Source organism: Rattus norvegicus, chromosome 4 (genome assembly GCF_036323735.1).
Source record: "Rattus norvegicus strain BN/NHsdMcwi chromosome 4, GRCr8, whole genome shotgun sequence".
NCBI lineage: Eukaryota > Metazoa > Chordata > Mammalia > Rodentia > Muridae > Rattus > Rattus norvegicus.
The window spans coordinates 1312510-1326104 of NC_086022.1; the positions used below are offsets into that span (position 1 = coordinate 1312510).

General features: G+C 38.1%; 1 long non-coding RNA gene and 1 pseudogene across 4 annotated transcripts in view; one reads left to right on the forward strand and one right to left on the reverse strand.

Moving 5' to 3' along the window:
- Positions 1-3321: 3321 nt before the first annotated feature.
- Positions 3322-13595, forward strand: part of LOC102555256 (uncharacterized) — a 37049-nt gene continuing 26775 nt past the window's right edge. The window contains exons 1-2 of one of the 4 annotated variants that reach the window (XR_010065718.1): positions 3333-3648; positions 5221-5319. This is a non-coding gene — a long non-coding RNA (uncharacterized LOC102555256). Of the gene's footprint in view, positions 5320-13595 lie in introns of all 4 variants that reach the window. The other 3 variants (XR_010065719.1, XR_005503362.2, XR_010065717.1) reach the window with 3 other exon arrangements.
- Positions 8072-9943, reverse strand: LOC134486528 (ubiquitin-like; annotated as a pseudogene).

Here is a 13595-nt window from a genome sequence, read left to right on the forward strand (position 1 = left end):
GAGGAAGTAGATATTCTTGCACAAAACAATTTAATATATTTTTGTTTATCTCAGCATTTCTAGTAATACTGAGAATTGGGAAAAACATATAAGTATCTAGTACAAAGTGTTATTAGTTAATCATCTGTATATAGCAAAACATTTTCTTTTTATGTTTCTAATTTTTGAAAAATACAAAAAATATAAAAAAATTTACTAATCAGTAAAAGTAAGTTGTTTGCAGTTTGGACAAAGTATACCACTAGTTGTCACCTATAGCTTCACTTTAAAGGCAAACTAATCTTTACTATATTAATCTTGCCAATCCAAGAACTTGGGAGATCTTTCCATCTTCTGAGATCTTCTTCAATTTCTTTCTTCAGAAGCTTGAAGTTCTTATCATACAGGTCTTTCTCTTCCTTGGTTAAAGTCACACTGAGGTATTTTATATTATTTGGGACTATTATGAAGGGTGTCATTTCCCTAATTTCTTTCTCTGCTTGTTTCTCTTTTGTGTAGAGGAAGGCCACTGATTTCTTTGAGTTAATTTTATACCCAGCCACTTTGCTGAAGGTGTTTATCAGGTTTAGTAGTTCTCTGGTGGAGCATTTGGGATCACTTAAGTATACAATCATATTGTCTGCAAATCATGATATTTTGACTTCTTCCTTTCCAATCTGTATCCCTTTGATCTCCTTTTGTTGTCTGATTGCTCTGGCTAGAACTTCAAGAACTATACTGAATAAGTAGGGAGAGAGTGGGCAGCCTTGTCCTCGATTTTAGTGGGATTGCTTCAAGTTGCTCTCCATTTAGTTTAATGCTAGCTACTGGTTTGCTGTATATGGCTTTTACTATCTTTAGGTATGGGTCTTGAATACCTGTTCTTTCCAGGAACTTTATCACGAAGGGGTGTTGTATTTTGTCAAAGTCTTTCTCAGCCTCTAATGAAATGATCATGTGGTTTTTATCTTTCAGTTTGTTTATACAGTGGATTACGTCGATGGTTTTCCGTGTGTTAAACCATCCCTGAATCGCTGTAATGAAGCCTACTTTATCATGACGGATGATTGTTTTGATATGCTCCTGGATTTGGGTTTGCAAGAATTTTATTGAGTATTTTTTGTTGATATTCATAAGGGAAATTGGTCTGAAGTTCTCTTTTTTTGTTGGGTCATTGTATGGTTTTGTTATAAGTGTAATTGTGGCTTCAGAAAAGGAATTCTGTAGTGCTCCACCTGTTTCAATTTCATGGAATAGTTTGGATAGTATTGGTATGAGGTCTTCTATGAAGGTCTGATAGAATTCTGCACTGAACCAATCTGGACCTGGGCTCTTTTTTGTTGGGAGACTTTTAATGACTGCTTCAGATTCAATGCAATCCCCAACAAAATTCCAAGACAATTCTTCATAGAGTTAGACAGAACAATTTGAAAACTCGTCCGGAATAACAAAAAAGCCCAGGGTAGCTAAAACTATCCTCAACAATAAAAAGACTTCCAGGGAAATCATTATCCCTGAACTCAAGCAGTATTACAGAGCAATAGTGATAAAAACTGTATGGTATTGGTATAGAGACAGACAGATAGACCAGTGGAATAGAATTGAAGACCCAGAAATGAACCCACACACCTATGCTCACATGAGTTTTGACAATGGAGCCAAGGAAAAAAGATAGCATTTTCAGCAAATGATGCTAGGTCAAAGGGAGGTAATCATGTAGAAGAATGTAGATCTATCCATTCTTATCACCCTGTACAAAGCTTAAGTCCAAGTGGATCAAGGACCTCCACATCAAACCAGATACACTCAAACTTATAGAAGAAGAAGCGGGGAAAAGCTTCGAACATGTGGGCACTGGAGAAAATTTCCTGAACAAAACACCAATAGCTTATGCTTTAAGATCAAGAATTGACAAATGGGATCTCATAAATCTTCAAACCTTCTGTAAGGTGAAGGACACAGTTGTAAGGGCAAAACAGCAACCAACAGATTGGGAAAAGATGTTTACTAATTCTATGACCTATAGAGGGCTTATATCCAAAATATACAAAGAACTGATGAAATTAGACTGCAGGAGACAAATAACAGTATTAAAAAATAGGGCTCAGAGCTAAACAAAGAATCCACAGCTGAGAATGCTGAATGGCTGAGAAACACCTAAAGAAATGTTCAACATCTTTAGTCATAAGGGAAATGCAAATCAAAACAACCCTGAGATTCTACCTCACACCAGTGACTGGCTAAGATCAAAAACTCAGGTGACAGCAGATGTTGGTGAGGATGTGGAGAAGGAGGAACACTCCTCCATTGTTGGTGGGATTACAGACTGATACAACCATTCTGGAAATCAGTCTGGAGGTTCCTCAGAAAATTGGACATTGAACTACCTTAGGACCCAACTATACCTCTCTGGGCAGATACCCAAAAGATACCCTAACACATAACAAAGATACGTGCTCCACTCTGTTTAAAGCAGCCTCATTTATAGTAGCCAGAAGCTGGAAAGAACCCAGATACCCTTCAACAGAAAATGGATACAAAAAAATGTGGTACATCTACACAATGGAATACTACTGAGCTATGAAAAACAATGACTTTATGAAATTCATAGGCAAATGGATGGAACTGGAAAATATCATCCTGAGTGAGGTAAGCCAATCACAGAAAAACACACATGGTATGTACTCATTGATAACTGGATATTAACCCAAATGTTCGAATTACCCTAGATGCACAGAATACATGAATCTCAAGAAGTATGACCAAAATGCGAATGCTTCACTCCTTCTTAAAAGGGGAACAAGATAACCCTTGGGAGGGAATAGGGAGGCAAAGTTTAAAATAGAGACTGAACGAACACCCATTCAGGGCCTGCCCCACATGTGGACCATACATATACAGCCACTAAACTAGATAAGATGGATGAGGCAAAGAAGTGCAGGCCGACAGGAAACGGATGTAGATCTCTGCTGAGAGACACACCCAGAATACAGCAAATACATAGGTGAATGCCGGGAGCAAACCACTGAACTGAGAATGGGACCCCCATCGAAGGAATCTTAGAAAAGACTTAAAAAGCTTGAAGGGGCTTGAGATCCCATATGAACAACAATGCCAACCAACCAGAACTTCCAGGGACTAAGTCAGTACCCAAAGAGTATACATGGAGTGACCCTGTGCTCCAACAGCATAGGTAGTAATGAATAGTCTAGTAAGAGCACCAGTGGAAGGGGAAGCCCTTGGTCCTGCTAAGCCTGAATCCCCAGTGAATGTGATTGTTGGGGGGAGGGTCGTAATTGGGGAGGATGGGGAGGGGAACACCTATATAAAAGGTGAGTGGATGGGGTTAGGGGGATTTTGTCCTGGAAACCAGGAAAGGGAATAACAATTGAAATGTAAATAAGAAATACTCAAGTTAATAAAGATGGAGAAAAAGAAGCAAACTAATCAAAACAGTGTAAAACCATGAAATTGTATTTGTAAGTGTGTTGGGATTTTAAAGTTATTTTTGTGGCAGGGAGCTGTACCTGCTGTTTATTGGAATGTCTTTTCTCGGTTGTAGGATGAGCACCTGGCTGTCTTGTTCTAGAAGCTGGAGGAACCGTTTGTTCTGTTAAGCAGGAGGATGGAACACTGCAATATTTAGAGGAATTGCTATCTATATTAATGGTTAGAGATGTTGAGTGCTTTTTACTGGTTTTGTGCCCAATTTTATCATGAACTTTTGAAGATTAAGAAAAATTGTTTTAATCTTCAATTACTTATAGTCTGACTTATTTGCTTTTCTGTTGCTATAATGAAATACCATGACCAAGCCAGTTTATGGAAGAGGTCATTTTGGTTGGGCTTCCATGAGACCATCATGGCAGGGCGCTGAGAGATCACATGTTAAACCCCAAATATGAAGCAGAGAGAGTGAACAGGAATTGGGGCTAGTCAATATATAATAGCCTCAGAGCTAGTCCCTAGCAAGGTATAGCCTGTAAAGTCACCACCAGGGTTCAGACATTTGAGCCTATGGGAGATAGTCTCATTCAAACCACCACATTTCCCTCCCAGGCTCCAAAGGCCATTGTTAAAATATGAAGTATATTTAATCCTACTTCAGAAGTCCCCATGGACTCCCACAGTCTCGATAAAACCCTGTGAATTTGAAAACTGAATTCATTTCAACATACAATGGAAAAGATATATATTACTATTTCCTAAAAGGAGGAATGGGGGCATAGTCAGAAAACGCTGGACCAAGCAAGACTGATAAGGCAGCATGTAAACATCAAGTCCCGTAGGTCAGACTTCCCACCTCTGGGTCATGGCCCATTTACAGGGGCTCCCTAAGTCCATCTGTAAACATATATTTACATTATGATTCATGACGGTAGCAAAATTACTGTTGTGAAGTAGCAACAAAGATAATTTTATGGTTGGGGTTCACCACAACACAAGGAATTGTATTGAAGCGTCACAGCATTAGGAAAGTTGAGAACCAGGGCTCTAGCTTAATATCTGATATCAGAGGCTTAGATGGCGCCATCCCTCCATCTTTCTGCCTGTAAAATATATCTCTTCCAGGCTGGTTCTATCCCATGTAAGCAACTCTCCCTGGCAGAAATCACAGCTTTGGCGCTTCCAACATGTTGGAGTCTGAAGAAGTATCCCAGGCTTCACTTCATCTCTCAGGGTCTTCATGCAGGAACTCAGGATTAGGGTTGGCCCTGAGGTCCTTTGGTGTGCATGCTTGTGATTTCCTAGAGAAAGATCTGTTTTTTCTTGCTTGAGAAAGGGTACATTCATAGCAGAGAACATTTTTGGATTTGTCAAAGAAGGTCAGGAAAGGGCCACAATTGTCAGTCTAGAAAGGGTATCACCGAGTTACCCCTTTGTATTGGTTGCCTCTTCTACCAACTCTATCTACTCTTCCTGGGTCTAGTCTCTGGAATGAATGAGTAGTTTGTCTTGTGGGTCTGTGAAGATATCTGGAAAGTTTAATTTTTATATAGTTTTAGCTATGATCTCCCTGTCTAAAGACTTATCTGCTGTGATGATTTGAATAGGAATGACCACCATAGGCTCATATGCTTGAATGCTTGTTGTATAAGGAGTGGCACTATTAGGAGGTGGGGCCTTGTTGGAGTATGTGTGGCCATGTTGGAGGAAGTAGGTCACTGGGAAAGTGGGCTGTGAGGTCTTTATATTCAAGCTATGACCAGTGTCGAAACAGTCTCCTGCTCCTGTCTTCAGATGAAGATGTAGAACTCTCAGCTCCTTCTCCAGCACGATGCCTCCCCGAATGCTGCTGTGCTTCCCGCCATGGCGATAATGGACTAAACTTCTGAGAGTGTAAGCCAGCCCAATGTCCCTTTTCCTTATCAAAGTTGACTCAGTAACAGCGTCTCTTCACAGCAATAAAACTGTAAGACACCTATTCACCTACTTTCTTTTTCCCAGTGAGATTGTTCCATCTGTTTCTGGCCCCAAATTTTTTTATTTATTTAATTAATTTTATTTTCCTTTTTTTTATACCAAATAATTTCTTTCTGAGTTTTCATTTACCCAATCTAGATTTATTCCTTTCTGATCATTTTAGCACTTGTCTTTCTTTATTGAGTATTACTACCCAAATTTTTCTTAACTTTGAGTCTTCTTGATGGTCATAGTTGTGTATGTTTGCCCCCAATTGACAGCAAATTGCTGTCAATATGTATGTCTGTGTCATTTTTTTAACCCGTGCAGTTGACTGATACATATTTGTCATTTGAGATCTCTTCATATATCACTGTGCGTGATTGTCTGGTTGTCTTCATACTGGTTTAGATGAATTCACCTTTTTTCTCTGGGTCCATGGCTAATTAATTAATTAATTAATTAATTAATTAACATGAGTACACTGTAGCTGTCTTCAAACAAATCAGGATAGGGCATCAGATCCCATTACAGATGGTTGTGAGCCACCATGTGGTTGTTGGGAATTGAACTCAGGACCTCTTATCCACTGAGCTATCTCTCCTGCCCAGGTCCATGTCTCTTAGGGTATGTGCAATATTAGCACTCTTTAGTCCTTACTATAGTTCCTTGTTATATAGACATAAGGTAGAGCTACATTTTCATTACTGTATTAATTGTACTATTGTTGTCTCTGTGATGACTGAATCTAACTATTTTATTTATTCGTTGAGTTAAAGTTAAGTACTAATCAATCAAGATATTTGCTTAACGAGTGCAGATCATACTGTATATAATTACAAGTTTTGCTTGTAGAGTGTTACTTCAGATTGGATCCTGGTCTAGCTTTTAGAGTTAGCCTATAGAAAATGCAAAAATTTTCTTCAACATACCTTGGCAAATTTAATTTCTAAGACTTTGGTCATATATACTCTGAGAAGCTAAGAATGTTAAAAACAAAATCACTGCTTCTTATATTCACTACTTAAGAAACTCCTCAATTCTCTATAGCACCTTATGTGGGAAAAAACCAAGCAGGAAAAGAGTGCAGTGGTACTATTTTAATTCTTATATTTGGTCTGAAGTTTCTCTTATCTTTGTTTCCTTCTGGTGTTTGTTTTAGGACATTAAGGTCCTTTCAGATTCTTTCACTAGTAGGGAGGGGCTGACTGTACAAAGACCCTTGGCTTTTGTGTTTTGAGCCCTTTAGGTCTTTTGACTGTCCTGTATAGCCTTCAGCCTGTGTATTGATCTTACACAGCCTGCAGTGTAAGCAGTTGAGAGAGCTGGTCTTGCTACCCGTGTCCTGTGCCCTGTTTAGAAGTGGAGGGATGTTGGAAATCAAAGTGTGCATGGGAAGGTTGACTTGGGAGAGAGATGCCTAGATCAGCCCATTGTTATCTGTGAGAAAGCTTTGGAAAGATACCTGCTGTGTTTTCAGTTGCTAATTTTCAGTTGTGAAGGTCTCATCTCAGGCAATCTTGACTTCCTGTCCTTTTTTTTCTCTCACACTCAGGGAACCCCAACTATGTTGTGGCATTGGCGCCACCTTGTGTCCCAGCTCAGGACTGTTGTTCTACCTCTGGTTGCCTAGGTTTGCTTGGGGCTTGGGCAGGGAGCCTCTCAGTTAGCTCTCTGTACACCCTTTAGATTCATGCTTAATTTCCACCCTGAAGCAGCTTTAGAGTGAAGCCCTAGTTGTTAATAATGAGTGGATGGGGGTGGATTTCCGTATCGGGTTACTTCGGTTCTAAGCCAGACATGGGTTTGTCAATTTGTTACTAAAATTTCCAACCCTAATAGCCCATGTAAAAGACACCCAATCTAAATATTTTAATTATAAGTTATATGCCTACATTGGGCTTATCTAATACAATACTAACTTATTTCCCAATTCTAAGACTCCTTATTACTTCTGGTTGCTCCCAGCCACATGATTCTGGTGTATAGTGGCTTCATTCTCTCCTCTTCCTTCATTCTTTTTCTCCTTCTACCTGCCACCCCCTCCTGAGCCTCCAGTCCCACCTTTCCTATTCAGTACCCAATCATAGGCTCTAACCTTTTATTGACCTATTAAAGTGGAGAGAAGGTTCACATAGCATCACCTAAGTACATGATGCTCTGCTTGTGGGGTGGGGGCAACCCCTCTTGAGGAACCAATATGAACAATAATATACAAGCAGCATCAAGCCAAACCACTACAGTTTACTCGTAAGATCTCAGTTTTTAGTACAAAATCCAATAATGTTAGTTGTTTAAATGTGTTTCTTACTATATTTCTTACACAGCTGTTTTCCAAATGTGGGTTTGTCTGGTGTTCTATACCAGCATAGAGTATTCATAGTTAACAGTGTATTTTCTTGCCACCAATACACGAATTTTTGTTGGATATGCTAAAGAATCATAATGGTTTTACACAGGAAAGCTAATTGTCAGAATTTTGTTTTGTTTTACAGTCAGGGTTTTCTGTATAGCCCTGGCTGTCCTGGAACTCACCTTGTAGACCAGGCTGCCTTCAGACTTACAGAGATGTGCCTGCCCTCTGTCTCTTAATGCTAGGGTTTAAGTCCTGTGCCCAGCTTGATATTTTTATTTGTCATTCTCTTTCTCCCTCTCTCTCTCTCTCTCTCTCCCTTTCTCTCTCTCTCTCTTTTTTTTTTTGTCCCTGTCAATGGATTTTATTTGGTCACAGGGTCACAGGCCAGGTATGGCCCCAGTCTTATTTGACCTTCTTCTTTGGGGCTCAGGTTGTTGGAGTGGCCGAACTTCTTGTAGCAGTTTACTACACTGTGTGCAGGCATGAGTAGCACTTGTGGCAGATCATCTTGTCACAATTGTAATTCTGGACAAGGTGACAAAGGGATGACTCAATGATGCCACTGTGCAGACACAGCACCAGGTGCAAGGTGGACTCTTTCTGGATGTTGTAGTTGGACAGAGTGTGGCCATCCTCCAAATGTTTGCCAGCAAATATCAGCTCTGCTGGTCGGTGGGATGCCTTCCTTGTCTTGGATCATTATTGATGGTGTCACTGGGCTCAATCTCAAGAGTAATGGTCTTGCCCATTAGGGTCTTCATGAAGATCTGCATGTTGGTATCTGCTACTTGGCCACCTTGTTGAAGAGAAAGAGTGGTTTGGGGTTTTTGGGGTTTTTTGTTTGTTTGTTTTCTTTTTTCCTTTTAATACTCAGATCATTTTGTTGACTTCTCGGTGTTTCTTGAGGGCTGGTATAACTTGCATTTTAAATATATTTACCTGGATCTTCACTGCTTGCTCTCTCCTTTATCTTAACAGGCATGTGTCCTTTTTATGGGACTGAATAGACTTTTTTTAAATTGTCTCCAGTCTGTGTTCTTCTTTCACTGCCCTTTTATGAGTCAGTTTTTCACAGAATTGGCTGTCACAGTGCACGAAAAATTCGCCCAGAGTTTGAGACAAGGAGAAATGGGTGGCAGTTTTAGGACCTGTACTATCATATTTTGGATCACCAGGGGGATTATTAGAAGTAATATTATTATAACGTAATGTTATCCTAATAGTTGGGTTATAATAATTCTTATTAACAATCTCTGGTTATTCTAAGTCAATAATTTTCCTTATTAGATAATATTTACTTTCATCTCCATAAATATAACAGTCATGCGGCAGAACTAGTAACAGCTAATGGTGAAAGAACAATTCCTTGTGTATATAGACTTTGTTTTTTTGTGAACTACTTTTTGAAATATGTCAAATTATAACAGCAGTATTGTTGGTATCAGGAATTGCCTTGAGCAGCGACATCATTTGGTAACTGTTGACATGGCAAGAGCCCTACTTTCCCAGTATTCCTTTGGTCCAAATCCCAATTCCACATGGGAGTAGTTATGTCATATTCCAAATGAAAGGCAGACTCCTTCTGCCTTCATGCTCTCTTTTCTCTTCATTCGTTTCTCTTCTTTCTCTTGCCCCTTTCCCTTGTCTTGTTCTCCCATTAAATTTCACCAAGTGGAACTGTGTTAGTTTTGTGTGCTCTATTTGGATGTGTGTGGTGGGTATTTTATTACAACGAGATTTTAATAACAACAAGTATAATAATTTAAGAGCTTGGAAACCAGACTGACTGGAAATAAGTTCCAATTTGGGCACTCAGCAGCTGTTGAACTTATATTACTAATATAAAAGTTGTGGGTGATAGTAATTTTTCCCTATAGTGTTGTGAGAATTAATCTAACTCCTTGTAAACCTCTTGTGTTTTATTACTTATCAACAACATTGGGTAGTAGCAGCCATTGTAATTGTTTCATTAAATAAAATTTGTAGAGTTGTGCAGAATGGAGTTTATCAAAGCTAAATAGGTGAAACTACACATAACTAAATTGTATAATCAGATTTATCTTATAAAATTATAATCTTAAAGGAAGAAGGTTAGAAGGTAGAATAGGAAATAATGCTGTACTATTGTAAGAAGTGACTTAACATTCAGAAAACTGAAGAAAAGGAAATTCATCTATTAAGGTGGTGTACAGTCCATAATATATCCTACATTATGTTAACATTTTTCTTAAATGTGATTTTTAAAAATTGACTATGTTTTTAATGAGAAGAATTAGTTTGGGTTTGAATGCTCTTTTTTTCCGTTTAGGCAATATGTCAGTATTGACGGCACCCAGACATCAGAGCTCTGGAAGGCATGTTGATACTGTTTCTTCTTTGTCTCCTGGGTGTAGGAAGTATAACAGATCTTAAAGATCTGTATTCTTGTTTGTTTAAAAAAATTGACACATGAGAGAGAGAGAGAGAGAGTGAGTGTCTGTGTGTCTGTGTGTCTGTGTGTGTATCTGAAATGATAACAATATATTCTTTGGAAAGTATTTTGTTCTTTCTCAATTAAATTTATTCATTTGTTCAAATTGGCTACCCTTTATTATCACAGGTATAGGAAAATTAGAATAGTACTGCTTTAGTGTACGTTGAAATATACAGAGAAGAGTATCTTAAATTGAGGACTCCGTTATCTCACATAGATGAGAGTTTCTGGATATTTTCTATATCTTTTTATTGCACATTAAGGGGAATTTGCTGCTATACTGTGTCTTCAGACTTTCTCTTCTGTTCAAATAACTCCTCCCTTAATGTAGGTAAACATACTAACTTCTGGGTTTTGGATAATTCTGTATCATTGAGTTGAGTCAACTGGGCAGTCTGCTTTGCAAATGAAATTTCAGGTTTATGTGTGTGCTACTTACTAGTATTAGAAGCATTTATTTAGCATTTTTCTTTAGTTCTTTCTGGACAAGATAGCTACATTTGCAGTTTCATTTGAAAGTCAGTTTTTCTCTTATGTGAAAATACTAGAAAATTCTAGATTCCCAACAAGGCTTTATTTTGTTCTGGATAGTTTTGACTCAGCTCTGAAAGGGATTTTTTTGAATGTAAAGGAATTGATTTTAGGCTAGGGACACTTACCTTCTGGTCTATTGTTCTTTTGTCTGGCTTATGTAGTGAGGCAGGAGAGCTTGTGTGTTATATGTTTCTTTGTTCTGAGCAACCTGCTCTCAAAATCTATTTATAATTACTTATACCAGAATTACAAAAGTCTGATTGTAGTTTTTTGTCTCATTTTCTTCTCCTACAATCTGAACCTGGTATCCGAGTTGCCTGTTTTTCATTGTAAGAAATCAAAGGCCACAGAAAACTGACTCTGCTGCTGTTAGATTGAGTCAGTTCATCAAAGCCATGTTTGGTGGAGCAAGCTTTTAATCCTAGCAGGTGAACTTCTATGAGTTCCCGGCCAGGCTGGTGTACATAGAACACCTTTTCATCTTGATACTAACACCCAGCTGGAGTGGCATTATTACCAGAATAAACTGAAAGGAAAAGTCGGTGCACATAAGTTCTTTAAAGCAATAGTCCTCCCATGGATGGTCTCTGAATGTTGGTGTTGGTGTTGGTGCATTAGAAGTAAAAGTAGAATTGGAATAATTAGCTCTTTGAAGGCTTTAAGAATGCTAGTGACTGTAGAGAGAGTATCTTGTGTATTTGTATGGATATATCACCTTTCAGTTAAAAAAAATTATGGCCTATAGGAAAGGGTAGAATAGAAGGTGGGACATCCAGGAGGCAGAAAGAATTCTGGGATAGAGCCAGGTTGGAGAGATTTGTCCTGGAATATGTGACCAGACAGACTCGTGATTCCTGAGCACAGGTAATGAGCCACATGGCGGAATGTAGATTTGAGTAAGTGGGTTAGAATTTGTCAGAGAAGAGTCTAGCTCTATGGCCAAGGTATTTGTTAATATATTTTGAGTCTCTGTCTTATTTCTGGGAGCATGGGGCTTGGAGGAAGAACCGGGTTCAAACTTCTACAAGTGACAACATGAATCGAAACAAAATCGAAATCTGAGCAATGACCAGTGTATAGATTTGGTTACTGGAACTGGAGGATGATGTTCACCTGGAACTCAATCCCAATTTAGGTTGGGAGTGAAAGCATGATTTTTTCATATTAACTAGATGAGCTATTAGCGATGTGGCTTATGTCACCATGCAGACACTAAAGTTTAGGTTCTTCAGTATTTTTTAGAACTTAAAAGCAGACACCATGGTACCTAATCTCGGCTTTCAGGAGATGACACCAAGAGAACAGAACTTTCAAGGGAAGGCTACAGAGCAGGTAACCCCAGCTCAAGGAAAGACACAAGCACTATGGTAACCAGAGTCTAAATGCCTCATTTGAGTGAGCTGGTTTCTTAGAAAAAATATTTCCGTAACTCTGTTGGAAAATTAGTCTCTTTACAATCACAAGATCTTCATTTGTTTTACTACCCTGCATTACAGTTCCAAAGAAATTGGCAAGTCTTTCCCATTGGTTTCCTTGTAGAATAAATTATAAAACCACAAATATTAAAAAAAAAATCATTGTTTTAGAAACACATTAACAAGAAGAAAGACATATAGCAGAGTAGAAAGGATCTAGATTTTGGTTTTATCCCAGTTACTTCTGTTTCCTGTTTTGTCAGATTTAAAAAAAACAATGGTTATTTTAGAAACGACCCTGTTGAGGAAAAACAGAATCTGGCCATCTGGATTTCTTTTCTGGAATTAGTCTTTCTTGGTTGCCATCATCTGCTTACATGGTCCACCAGGAAGGGTGATTGTAGACACATATTTATAATTTATATGTGTATCAGTTTTTCAAGTTTTCTAGGGCTCTTATTAGCTGTTAAATGTTTTCAGAAAATATTGAGATTAGTGATTTGTGTCAGTAGATCTTGGGATAACTTCCTGAGCTATTTGAGTCTTTGTTTGATTGCTTGTGGTCAGTTTCTTCAGCATACTTGTGTACCATGTTGCTTTTTCTTTCTGAATTTCCTTCTTTGTATTATTAAATAGATAAAAATTTAAATTCTAGAAAGCAAGGGATGTGTAACTGAAGGAAGTACACAGTACGTGTCCCATGCTGAACACTAAGAAAATACTTAGTGAACATCTGTCAAAATGAGGGAAAAAAAAACTGTTGTGCATGTTTGTTGGTGTTTCTAAGTTCCTTTGTTGCTCAGTCTGGTGGGTAGACTCCAAGTCAGCTGCTTGTTTTAGTAGTCTGCATCTAGATTTTGACCTGGGTAGGTGCTTGTTTTTTGAAAATAGCAGGAAACTAATCTTCTTTTGTCTTGCTTTCCATCACTGGCTGGCCAAGCATGGTTTTGCAGCAGAATATTTTCTTTGCTTACTTAATTAGCTGCATCTTATTAGCCACTGGATTTTTAAAATATTTAACATCCTTTTATAATTCATATCTTTTTCATTTCTTTTGGATCGGCCACCGGAAGTCAAATATTAGAGGAAATGTTTAAGTTCCACAAAATGAAATATTCCTTTCCTTTAAAAAAGTGGTCATAATACTTTGATACTATATTCTTGTTTTAACTTTATGACATTCATTTTTGTATCTTAAGGTCTTTGACCCATTTGGAGCCTGTAAAAGTATTTGATAGATATAAAATGACTAGATTGTCTTTTACTAAATTTACAGCCAAACCTGTGCCTAAAACTCCTTTTCCAATGCCTTTCTTCTACTTTTTTCCAATATCACATTCTCTGAGTCATTATTAGACATTGCACAAAAATTAAATGTACAAAGAGTCATTTTAGAAGTTAGTATCTTTGACTTCTACACATTAGCTCTATAAAA